The sequence below is a fragment of the Chaetodon trifascialis genome, chromosome 6 (genome assembly GCF_039877785.1).
Source record: "Chaetodon trifascialis isolate fChaTrf1 chromosome 6, fChaTrf1.hap1, whole genome shotgun sequence".
NCBI classification, from domain to species: domain Eukaryota; kingdom Metazoa; phylum Chordata; class Actinopteri; order Chaetodontiformes; family Chaetodontidae; genus Chaetodon; species Chaetodon trifascialis.
The window spans coordinates 23,986,396-24,000,000 of NC_092061.1; the positions used below are offsets into that span (position 1 = coordinate 23,986,396).

Genomic DNA, 13,605 nt, shown 5'->3' on the forward strand with positions numbered 1-13,605 from the left:
TGAAACTGTCTTAATCAAGCAGCGCAATGGCTGCTGGGGCCCCCCAGTCTTTGTGGGGCCCTTGTTCGGAGAGGCTAATGGGCGGAGACCTGTTAGTGTGCCTTTTTTTAAATCCTCCCAGGTCCCTGCTGTGATGCGTACTGCAGAAGTAGGCTGGGGGCGCACACACGCCGCAGCGCCACGCACCACACACACACACACAGACACACTCACTCACTCACTCACACACACACACGCATCATTTCCAGTGGAGACTGGCACAGAGACGCAGCGCCACGACCACTCCGCTATGTCTGCTTGGTGCGGACTGCTGAAACTTCTGCGCAGAGGCGGATAGATCCATCCAGCTCGTCCCAGATAGCGGATTAAATTCACGCTTTCTTTTCTTTCTTTCCTTTTTTTCCCCCCTTTTTTTCTCCTCCTCCTCCTCCTCCTGGTTTCGTGTTACAAAGCCTTGGGAGGGAGTTGCGCGAGGAGCCAGTTCCTCTGTGTAGAAACTGAATGACAGGATCATATGGCTTGATTTGCCTTGTAGTCCAAACATTTCAAAAGCAGAGGCGATAAGAAAAGAGGAGAGGGCGACCGTGGGCGAATTCAGCTGTGACTGATGAAGATGCGGAATAATTCATAACTCCAATTCAACAATAAATCCGAGATAACGGGGAGAGAAGAGAGAGAGGGAGAAACGGATACTGGCTCTGTCGTCAGAGAAAGACGGAGAGGAAAGCGCAGGACGCGTTGGCTGTGATCAGCAGCACCATCACCGTCATAAGAAGGTAAGTTTGCAGCCGTTATTTGTCCTCACGGTGGTCGCAGCGGTGTGAAGCGGCTGGATTAAAAGTAGACGAGGGAAGCAGAGGTAGGAAACATCCTGATGCGGAGTCCCCGGCTCTCCAACTGTTGCCACGAAGCCCCCTTTTCTTGGAAATAGGACGCCTTCAGATACACTGTGTGAACAGATTATTAGTGATTAAGGTTGTCCGTTTTGGGCTTTGGATGCAACTTTATCTCCATTTCGCGCAGTGTAAACACAGCGCACTGCGGTCAGGCGCTGCTGGAAGGGAATCAACTCCGGGGCTTCTCTGTAGGCTGTGTATCTACAGCATGCTCTGCTCCAGTCATGAAACTACACCGTGCCATTTCTACTATATCATACTTATCGTATAGTGTGTGTGCTGTAACATGGCAGAATTATCTCTATGCACCACGTCTAAGGAAAGATCTGCTCCTATTTTCCTATTTAAGGCTTCCTGTCATGAGTGTGTGGTGCCTTATAATCAACTTTATGGAACCTTTCTTTGCTTGATAGTGTTGTGCATCTACTCTATATGGCATCAGTATAATATTCTAATAGTATTCCTAACTTGCACTTTGGGACTTCTGCTGGCTGCCTAAACAGAGTTTTAGAGGTTATGGAGATGTTTTGGCAAATTATCCTGCACTCAGCACACAGCATCCTACGGAAAACATATACAGAGATTTTAATTACTCATCTTCCCACTGTAGTTATAGGTGTCATATATGACAGCCCTCAGCCTCTTCCAATGCTATAAACGCAATGAGTCCTTTGAATTGCTGCCTCAGTTTCCCGCTTGCTCAGCTGACACTCACAAATTAAGCTCTTGTGGTGACAATAATCCACTGAGTTGAGATATTGCTTTGGAGTGCTTTTTTCCCCTTATTCCCCCTTCTGATTTTTTTCATACTTTAATGAAGTAAGTATTAGCTTCAGTCGAGTGATTATTGTAATTACTGAGGGGGGCAGGCGTCCACACTGGACAGTGGGCAAGGATTTGTGTAAAAAGGTGGTGGTTTAGGAGGAGGAGGAGTAGTGGGGGGTCTGCCTGCTTTTCCTGGTCTTTCTTTTTTACAAGCTGGATGGTGCCACTGCCAGTTAACTAACAGACAGCACAGGGGGAGTACGGCCCTTCAAAATAAAGACAGTAAGAATTGTGGGGACGTAAGTGGAGTCATGTTATTGCCTTGTGGGATGGAGGAGGTGGGGTGAATGACTTTATATGGCATTATTGTGCTTGCGGATCCACTTTCTGCTTTAATATTTGTGTAATTTTCTCATAAAGCTCTCACAGAATTTGTCTTTCATAAGGCTGTTGGGTCTGTGTCAGTGCGTGTTTGTGTATGTCACTGTGTCATTTGCAAAGATTAATGAAAGTAATATACTGGTAGGATTCAGCCTTAGCACTGAGCCGCAAGTTGACATTTGCAGAGATGCAGGGGAGGATAATCCCCACCAAAATTCACTTTACTCACCTCCTAATTTGTGAAATCAAGTTTGCAGACCTTTAAGAATAGACATAATCCTCAATCTGAATGCACACAGTAGATTATACAAGACTAAAGCAGGTTACAAAAAGATATTTCTGAAAACCAGTTTGGCTGTTGAAGCTTTCCTCCTGACATCTGCATTATTCCCTGAAAAAAAGCTTTGAAAATCCAGCTTTATCCAGGACAGTCGCAACAAAGACACACACATACACATACACACACACACACACACACACACACACACGCAGCCCTCTGGCCCCAGATGTTAATGCCTCCATTGAGAGAGCCACAGGACTCCTGCCGACTCGATCTCTTCATTGTCGGACAGACAATGGACTCCACATCCTGACCGCCAGCCTCCTTCCCATCTTCCCTCAACACACTCCTCATGCTCCTCACACACACGCGATGAAACAGCGCACAGTCATGTAGACAAAGGACCACATGCATCCTACATTTCTTTTACAGTCGACTTCACATGTGCAGGTTCTCACACACCATGGCACATTTCCCTTTAGTGTGCGTTTAATATTCTATTGTGGCATCTGATTACAAGTTGGACAGATGTGGAAATTCCTAAAACATGCGTCTTTTATTCACAGCATGTTTGTGTATTTATGTGTGCTCACGTCGCCTCTGGCTGTTGTGTTGTACATGTGTCCCTGCTGCAGTCCACTTCATCATAGAGCAGGAACAGACTGCTCGATATGATGATGATGTATCCATCTGCTGGTTCTTTTCTCCATCAATCAATTAATTGTTATGTCAATAAAATGTGAGAAGATAAAGAAAAATGGCCATCAGAGTTTCCATGAAGCCAAGATGATGTCTTGAAATGTTTTGTTTTCTCTGACTCACAGTCTTAAGGCAAAAGATGTTGAATTTACTATGATATAAAACAAAGAAAAGCTGCGAATCCTTCCATTTGAGAAGCTGGAAAGAGATGTTTCTTTGCATTTACGTTTGAAAAGTGACTCAAACGATGAATCAGTTATCAGAAGAGTTGCTGACGACTTTTCTGATTAGTCAGTTAATCAGTGAAGCACTTCAGCTGTACTTCACCATCTATGTCAGTCTATGCATTTGCTCATCTTTGTGCGTGTGTGCACGTGACATAAACTGCATGCTTTGACACCAACGGGCTAACATTGCATCATAGCCGCTACATCGTCACTGCACCAGATGTCTCCTGTCTGCTGTTTGTGTGTATGTGTGTGTTTAATTGGCATCTCTGTGTCACGTGCATCATGTCAGTGCAACAGATACTGTGGCCCACATGGTGAGCAGCTGAATGCGCACAAACCTCCTGTGATAACGGCATGATTTTTCACAATGCAACTGAAAAGCTTTGCATACAGGAACACACACACAGATCATTCTGTCTGTGTTGTTGCTGACGATAATGTATTTTCAACGGTGGTAGAGGTTTTTTTTTTCACATCCTCTGCAGAGCAACAGTTGATGTGCCAGCTTCCCACAGGAGGCTTTTTTTTTTTTCAAAACATCCTTTTCATTCCAACGATTTAATTCCTGCTCTATGTGCCTTTCTTTTCTTTCAAAACTCTCTTTCAGAGGGAGATTTGCTTTTGTTTTGGCCGTTTCAAACTGCTCTGTGTTTCCTGCTGAGCTGAAGGGAGTTCACATCTCCGGCCGTGCCCTGTGTGTTCTGATGCCGCATGAACAGAATCACCCTGACTCGCTTTTTTTGTGTTTCACAGTGTGTATGTGTCCGAGCGTGTGTGTTTAAAATATGTGTTTGTGTTGAACAGAGATATGGTTCATGGCAGGCCAGATGCAAGAGCTGGAGAGCAGAAGCAGATGGGTTGTGTGTGTTTGGGTGTGTGTGTGTGTGTGTGTGTGCGCGCACGTGCGTGCGGATGTGCCTGCGTGTGTGTGTGCATGCTGGAAGGGTACAACAGGAGGCAGGGCTGGGCTGGACAGGCTGATGTTTAGAGAAGAAGGAAGGGAAGGGGTTTGTTTACAAGACCATCATGGTAAATGGGCTTTGGCAGGGTGCAGGGTCAAAGTGATATAAACCTTATGTTTTCATGCTTTCAGTGCATATGAGCCTGCATTATTATTGCTATTCGCTCATTATCAAAAACCCTATTAGCTAAAGAGATGAGGTAACGTGCGTGTGTGTGTGTGTGTGTGTGTGTGTGTTGAGAGAAGGTGTGATGTGTGCACAGCTGCGGACTAAAAATGAGAGTGACACCAGATCGGAAATCTGGCAAATCAGACTCACATTTAGGATTTTAACACATTAGCATGTCATCCACACGATCTAAGATGATGAGGCAGCTTGTGATGTAAATTCCATTTTTTAGTTTTTGCCAGAATTAAGATCAAAAACCATGAGTTGTTGCTTCTTCTAACTAGGATGGTGCGTCTTGTTCTTTTCTCCCTAACTTCTTGTGATGTGGCCTTATTTCTCTTGAATGAGAATGAATGTGTCAGGAGGCTGTTTTTCGTTGTTTCATTGACCTTTCTCCCCTTTGGCGTCTGCTATTTTGACAAAGTTTTATCTCTGCTAGAAGAACAACAACAGGAACAAATCTATGGTGGCCAAGATAGCTCAACACACTGGAATATAAGAGAATTCATGCAAAATGGACAGAGCACAAAAAATGAAGAAATACTTTCATCAGCACATTAAGAAATGCACCGTAAAAGGAAAAACACAAACTGGTAGAGAGACGCTGCAAGTTGCATACAATACAAAGAAAGTTCAAAGAACACAAAGGTTCCAGCTAAAAACTGATTAACATGAATGTGATCGGCTGAAGCTGACCAGTTGTCGATAATGTTGGAAAGTAAGCTGACAGTGTTTAGATTTAACATTCTGAGTCTGATATCGCTGCTCATTCCCAGCATGTTGTTTGTTGGTTTTTAGTGCCCCCAGAAACTTACACTGTGATGCCTGTTGTGTCCCAGCTCTGTACTACATCCTACATATATCTGCAATCAGTATGTAGTATACGGTGGGGTAATTATCTTAGTTCACTGTTTTTGCAGTTAGCATTCAGAAAAATAATGTACTTGAGAATTTTGTACTGAGGAAATGACACAGTGTGTGTATCGAAGGGCATCTATCTTTTAAATGTCACTAATTAAATCTCACAAAGAGAAATAAAACTGTTTTTCAAGTGATTTAGTGCTTGCTTTTTTGTTTTCCAGCATGTTTCTGGAGCTGTCTCATCACCTCCAACTGTGAGGGTCACCGCCATTTTACAGTATTTCTGGACAATAGTACCAGCAGACTCAAAACACTCAATCAAGTGTCTTGTAGCATGAATAATAGACTTAATTTTGTCACATTTTGTCTGGTGTGAACACACTACGTGCTAACCTTAGCAGTTAGCATATATGGAATTATGACACAGCTTCCGACACACAGCGTTCATGTATTGGGTTTTCGATATGGGTGCTTCTTCACGCTGCATATGTGTTGTGAAATTTGCACGTTTTCTATTTATGTGCATTTAATGCCACATATGTATTGTCACCATGTTGATGGTGTTTGATGCTGTTTCTTCATTTAATGATGTTTATCTGCAGTGTGTTTAGCTTTTCCCTTTTCCCACTCTACTTGGCTAGCATACAGAAATGTTTCTAATGCCTCAAACATGCAGCTATAATTCATTGATGTTAAAATGCTACAGAAGGCACTATTAATGTAGAACATAAACTGTGCATAAGCCCAAACACACATACCCACACACACACACACACACACACACACACACACACACACACATGCTGCACAACCTCCAGCCCCCTCTCAGTGGCTTTAAGGCCGGTTGAGAAGTTTCCATCAGGCAGTGAAGATGGATCCAGAGGGTTTTGGCAGCGGCTGTGATTGCAGTTGTTCCGAGACGAGAAGCTTTTGCTCTTCTGCAACGTAGCCCTTCCCTTTGAGCTCGCTCTCTCTCTCATCCTCGGTCTCTCACCCACTTATGCACACATTTTTTCTCCTCTTCCTCTTTCTCACTTGTTTCGGGCTCAATTCAAGTAGCATAATGAGGTCATTTTTGCATTGCCAAAGTGTATGCACTTACCACTTATTAAGCTCAACTTTAATTGAACAGACAAGTGCATATTCAGCGCATTGTGAATGAAAACTGTACTTGTGTAGAGGAAAGTAGTATAATCCTGTTGGCAGCTCTAATAGTAGTGCCAGTACCCTGAATGCAGCCATTATGGATCTTTCTCTCTGAAGTTAGATTAAATGAAGCCTTATTGGCATTGCTGTCAAAAAATGACATTATTGCCAAAAAAAAGCAATACACCAGAACATAGAACACAAGGCACTAATAAATATTTGTCATTCTATGAATGATGCAGCCCCCCTTTGGGCCAATCAATAAATAAATAAGCCCTGAGGGAGGAAAAGTGTTTCCAGGAAAGTCAGACTGGTGGAAAATCCAATATGGTGCATACTGACGTTCCTAGAGGCAAATCTGTACAACAAGTATAGCTGGATGCACCAAATCCGAGAGCTCTTGCAGTGTGGAAGTTATGTTTATCAAAGCTTCTCCTTCTGACCTGTAATTTCCCCTCTGTCAGGCTGATCAGTGTAATTTTAAAAATGTCAGAATGCAGTGGTGAGAAGCTTCACCCAAATCTAACCACTGTTGTCTGAAACAAATGAAAGAACAGATGGAGAGTAATCCATTGCTCCCTGCCATGACGTAAATGTTCGTGCTTTTCTTTGGCTCCACAAACTCTCTATCTGCCTTCATGTGACCCGCTCAGAGAGTTACTGGATGCCTTTAGAAGAAGCTTGGTGGAGCTCCTCTGGGTGGCTCGGTTCGTCTGCATTATTTATCAGCTGTAGAATGGAGGTGGAGGAGAGCCCTGACCTGCTTGTTTGTTACCAGCTGACCACTATTGGCCATCTGCTGCCTGCCAGCCTCTCTCTCTCTCTCTCTCTCTCTCTCTCTCTCTCTCTCTCTCTCTCTCTCTCTCTCTCTCTCTGTCTCTCTATCTCTATGTTGCTCTGCTCTCTGTGTATGCATTTGACAATATATCAATAACTGGGTTTCCATCCAAGTTTTTTATGGAAAACAGGGCACGTGAAAGGTTAAATGGATTGTTGCTTACTTGTGATTTAGCACGGTTCACTAAAAACAGCGTCATAAAAAGTGATGACAAGGCAGTTTGTCAATATATATTAACATACAGTGACAGACAGTGCTAGATTTTTTCTGTTTTCAAAGCAAAAAAAAATGTTAGCTAATTAACTAGCTTAGATTTGCTGGAAACGAGGAAGCAGCTAGTCTGGCTCTGTCCAAATGTGAGCACATCCACCCACCATCATATAACCCTGTTTTTTCCAAATGGAACAGAATAAAAAAATGACGTTAATTAGAGAGCTTTAGAGGTGCTGGTAGATGGGATTTTTTACCTTTTGACAAAGTCAGGCTAGCTGTTTTCCCCTGCTTGCAGATGTTTTGCTAACATAAGCTAAGCTAACAGGTGTTCAGAGATGTGGGTGGTATTGACTCTCTCATCTTTCTCCCAGTACATGAATAAGTGTATTTCCCAGAGTACGAACGATTCCTTTAATGAGTTATCGCTGCAGCAACAACATTTCTTTCGGCTCAATCATTACGCCGTCATTTTATGGTATCTCCATGTATGCAGCAGCATCCAGCCATTTATAGTGTCGTTGGCCAGGCACGGTGTCTTTTTGATCTGTCAAAGACACGCTCGGGGAGAGAAACCTTCATCATATTTGATACCTATCCAGTAATTTCCTCTTGAAATAGCAGCTGGACTCATTTTTCCTGCTTCATCCTATTTCCTGGGTCTGCCCATCCCTGGCTGTTGTTGAAATTGTAAAGCTGGACTGGGGAGGCAAAGTAATATGCTTGGCCAAAAACCTTGTCAGCGAGCCAACTGTGTTTCGGGGGCACCATTGTGAGGTATTATGTGTGTTTTCTGAGGTCCCCGACGCCTGTTCGTCGTCTGCTTGTTGTTTTGTTTGTTACGACTCAGCAGATGTTTTCTGGCTGAGTTGTCTGCTCTGTGTTTTGTGTACAGGAGACCGCCAGAATTGTTTTCTTTTTTTTGTATCTGGTTTTGGTGACACGTCAAAGCTGCGTGGACCCAGTGTGAATGCGGAGGTTCCTATTGTTAACTGTCAGGGGCAACATTGCTGTGTGTGTGTACTTTGCATAGAGGATATGCCCATGCATATTCAACTCTTCCTCTTGCTGTTTTCGTGCATTGTTTTCTGGATAGTGTATGCAAATGTGCATGAGCTACCAGCAAAAGATAACAGTAAAAAATATAAAAAATACTGGTTCACAGACTGGATATCTGAGACTGTGTGTGTGTGTGTGTGTGTGTGTGTGTGTGTGTGTGTGTGTGTGTGTGTGTGTGTGTGTGTGTGTGTGTGTGTGAATAATGATGCAGATGCAGTGGGCAGTAGGAGGGTGTGTGGAGGAAAGTAGGCCCCTACCCTCCTGGTTTCCCGTGTTAACCAGAGCATGGTAGTTTGTTTTTATGACAGCCTTTTTTTGGCATTGTTCTGGTCCGATAGAGCTCACCCTCCCCTACCGTGGGACTGGCCGTTAGTGGGCAGGAAGTGCCGGGAGCGCGCAGCGTGAGCGCACACATACACACACACAAAAACACATAATGTGCTGCACACACAGCCCCTCCTAAGCTATCGCCCCACACTCACACATAAAGTTTTGAAAGGACAATAAAAAGTTGCCCTGCGGCTCGCAGCCTGGTAAGCTGCAGCTTATCCAGGAAGGCGCTGCAGCCAGGCTAATGGCCTCTCTCCAGGCTAGTCACTACAGACGAGCCCATGCAGGCTTATCAGCAGCGGGAGGGCCCCTACATGGTTGCTCTTTGAGAGCTCAGATGAGCTAGTATGAGAGAGTAGCTTAGCTTTCGTAGCTGTTGGGAGACTGAGAGCTATCTTTGCTTATTTCCTGTTTGTCTAACGTTATCTTGGCAGTGTAGGAAAATCAAAGTTAGTCATTAGCCTGCCCTAATGACGACACAGATGTTTGCCCAGCGTTGCACCTCTAATTGGAAATTCAAAATTAACTTAGCATGACACTGCTTAATGGAAACTCAGCCTATCAAGTTTTACAATGAATGCTACCCTTTGTTGTTGAAAAATCAATGATAGACCTGTGTGGCTTTCACCACTAAGCAAGTACTTCTTTCTAGAGCCATGAGGCCCTTTTGACAAGTGTGAAGAAGATAGTGGCAAGTGTTTGAAATAATGGTCAAATATCTCCACAGAAGAGGTGTATTTCTTTTCTTTCATTTGAGATGTCAAAGCAAAGGGCCAGCATGATTTGTAGAACGTGACTGAAAGTGAGATGAAGTGACTGACTAGCCATATTTTGCCACATAGATGCTAGTATGACGACTCCAGCATGACTGAGCCCATGAGTCACTGCTCCTTTTCTTCATTTAAACTAAAGCAGGGTGTGATTTAGTGTTCACAGCAGCTGCTAACTCTACTGCAGCGAGGTAACCTGCTACTGTTACCGCCGCCTCATATGAAAGATTTACTAAACACAACCCTTTTCTGCCTTGAATGGAAAGTAAATACAGCCTGTACAGGACCGTGCCTAAATATTCTGAACCTGCTGTTTGTTTTTGTTGACGATGCCAACTCCCCACCTGCTCTGCTGCTTTGCATATTGCTCACGATTTATGTGATCACATCCCGCAGACAACAAGGATAACACATACAGTGTTATTGCGTACTCAGTGTAAATGGGGAGATCAGACTGACATGCAGATGGGTGTTTGATCCTGATGTGGACAGCATATATGGAGACAGCGCTATAATGTCGCTGTAGCCTACTTTCACAGTGGGACCTGTCCATTCTACTGATGGCCACTGAGCAGTTCCACTGGAGCAGTTGAGGGTTAATTTCCAATTATCTTTTGGTGGTCTGCTTACACTAAAACAAAGTGTATATTTTTGATTATTAAACTCTTGTAATAAATATGAATCGAACTCAGTCAAATGTAGGCATAGCTACAGTAGGTAGCCTACGCTTTTAGCTGCTGCAGTCTTTCCAAGCAGTTTCTGATGCTGGTACATGTTGTTAATGTGGACAACACACAGGAAGTTATAGACTTACAGACTAAGAGGTTTTCTTTTTCAGCTTCAAAAACCTAAAAAAAGGCATCTCTACAGCAAATGCTCTCACCAGGACTGCTGTAAACACGGCAGTTACACAGCAGTAATCTTTGATTCCATAATGAGACGTGGTGAAATACCAATTACCTGGACTGCTTGGTTTGTGTGTAACCCACTGTAGCTCAATCATAAAGTACTTTTAAGAATGTAAACACATTTATTACTGTGGTGTATACAATCAAAGCATTGTACAACCTGATCATACGCGATAGGCTTCATGTTTATCAACGGGTGAAATCCAATGCTGGACTATAAATATCAATGGGATCTGCAGTGGGATTCCTGTCCCCTGCGTCAAGTATAAATCCATCTTTAATGATTCACTTCTGGGTCTGCTCCCTCACTTGCACTGAAGCATTATTGCTAGTTTAGCAGTGCTAGCCCTGGTTAGCACTCTATTAGCCTCACCTCCAACCCAGCACTTGGGATCTCTCCTGAGCTCAGCTGTATCAGCAGCTGGAGCTATAATAGTCCTGTTGTTGAGGTGTTGGTCTGGTTAGTGTGCTGAGGAGGCGGTGGGAGAGAGAGACTGAGTCTGTGTTTGCCCCCTTACCCGCCCCTGTCCTGCTGCAGACTCACCTTTGACCCCCAGCTGGTGCACTCCCCCCTCTCCTGCTGCTCTTTTCCAGTCCAGCGCTCTCTGCATGATGTCTGACTGTCTGAAAGGAGGGATGGGGAGAGAAAAAAAGAAAGAAATATGCTCTGTGGGATGAGGCCACGATAATATGACAGAAAGGAGATAAAAGAGGAGAAAAATGGAGATTGGGTAGAATACAAGGGTTGGGTAGAGACAACAAATAGAGGAAAGTATACGGGTTGCCAGGTTTGGTCCATTGCTGGAGAGAGACAGAGATTTGAAAGCGAGAAAGAAGCCAGCTCACGCAGACAACAGCCCTGAGAAAGTAAGATAAGAGCTGACCAGCAGTCAACAATTACACCATCAATTTCCTCCTTCTCTCACTCTCTCTTTCAATCTTTCTCATCTTTTGCTTCTTGGTACTTATTCTCTTTTCATCCCCACTGCTGTGCCTCCTGTGTTGTTTTGTAATCGAGCTCTCCACGTGCAGTCTGTTACATACACACACTCACACACATTCTGTATTATGCTCTCATGCAAGCAAAGCATGAATGAAATTTACTCAAGCAGTGTGTTTCAGTACAGTTATGACGTACTAGTATTCTACTCCTATGCTAGTTCATATGTTTACTTCTCTACATTTAAGAAGGAAATTATTGTACTAATATTAGTTCACTAACATACAGGTTGCAAGATTTTACTTACAAAACATCTGTTCATCTAAAATAAATATATCTGAAATTGATATGGTAAATTATACGAGGCACTGAAAGACTTAAAATATGAAGAATATGTAAAAGAGTTTGGATGTTCCTGTCATTGTGTGCAAAAATGCATTCAAGTTCAGCTGAAGCTAATATGAGCCTTCAGAAGTCTGACATAGTCAACTCGAGCAGGTATCCTCTCGGTGCGTGATTTTCTCTTTGTGTTCCCCTTGAAGATGCTTCCTGCTGATCGGAGGAGAAGGGATACATCCCGTTACCACAACAGATATATCTTATTCATTTGGCTAACTCAGTCTGCTGTAAGCCCGTATTAGCTAGCATGGTGGTGTTCATTGATTGATTGATTGATTGATTGAGACAACTGTTGCTTGTTACTTTGACTTGAGGAAAGGATCTGAATACTCGCTCACAGACTTTCAAACACATACTTGCAACATCAGACAAATATGGTTGGCCACGTGCATTTTCTCTCACATGCTCTCACCTGTACTAACACATTCACACGTATGAATATTGACACACAACTTCAGACACACACACACATTGTCTCTAACTTCTATCTCACGCTCACACGAACACACACATGCGCGCGCGCACACACACACACACACACACACACACAGGCCCATGGCATATGGAACAGTTTATCTCACAGTGTTTTTTTCTTACCTATTAGGCAAAGTCTTTTTTACGAACACCAGGGAGGAGGGAAAGGCAAACTCTTTATTATGATTTTTTCGCCCAAGGTTAGACCAGCCATGGAGAACAAACACAAACACACACACACACACACACACACACACACACACACACACACACACACACAAATCTGAGCCCCCCTCTGCTTCTACGAGTCAAAAAATCAATAACACGTCTCTTAAAAAAGCCTGTAAACTAATGGAAAGAGACAGTGAGAGAGTGAGAGAGTGAGAGATGGATACTGATGAACCCCACTAACACATACACACACACACACACACACACACACACACACTTACTCTTTTTCCATCTTGCTCACTTTCTCTGCTGATTGTGCTTTTTCTTCTTCTCTGTCTGTCAGAAGATAGATAGATAGATAGATAGATAGATAGATAGATAGATAGATAGATAGATAGATAGATAGATAGATAGATAGATAGATAGATAGATAGATAGATAGATAGATAGATAGAAGTGTTACAGTAAAGTAGGAAAAGTAAAAGGAGTCATATCAGATTGAAGGGAGTGAGTTAAATGGCTCTTGCTTTTTAAAATTCATTGACCGTCCATCCCCATCCCTCCCTCCCTCCCTCCATCCCTCCATCCATCCCATCCTCTCATATCTCTGCGGCTGAACAGCCCTGATTTGTGTACCAGGATTAAATTCCTCAAATTTGTCTTTCACTCCCTGTGGGAGAGGACCGTGCTTTTTAATTAATTGATTTTGAAATGAAGTTAGCTGCTGTGTGCGCGTGTGTGTGGGTGTGTTGCTGTGTGCGCGTGTGTGGGGGTGTGTGTCTGCGCGGTTAACCGGATGTGTGTGTGCGGGACTGTGGCGGAGTGTGTCTGTCTCTCTTTCCCTAACGCTTAGCTGGGTAGCAGAGGGGTGGGGATGTGTATTTTGCTGAGTGTGTGCCTGTATTCCTATCTGGGCCTTTGTGATTATCTATAGACGGGGAAGCCAAAGAAATGGATGTCAATGCAAAATCTACAGTAAATCAGAAGTGTAGAAACGTTGTGTGGGTTTATGGGGCTTATGTGCTGGTCCGTTCAGTTTCTTTACACTTTTTGTATGGCTCAAACAGATGAGATAAAATATGCTAATTAATGAGCTTTAGAGGCTGATTTTGTTGCCT

At 43.4% G+C, this 13,605-nt stretch overlaps 1 protein-coding gene across 2 annotated transcripts in view; it reads left to right on the forward strand.

Moving 5' to 3' along the window:
• The first annotated feature begins 269 nt into the window (after positions 1-269).
• sema4c (sema domain, immunoglobulin domain (Ig), transmembrane domain (TM) and short cytoplasmic domain, (semaphorin) 4C) overlaps positions 270-13,605 on the forward strand; it is an 86,674-nt gene continuing 73,338 nt past the window's right edge. For both annotated transcript variants that reach the window (XM_070964296.1, XM_070964297.1), the window contains exon 1: positions 270-776. The gene's annotated coding sequence lies outside the window, so the exon portion shown is untranslated. The remainder of the gene's footprint in view (positions 777-13,605) is intronic.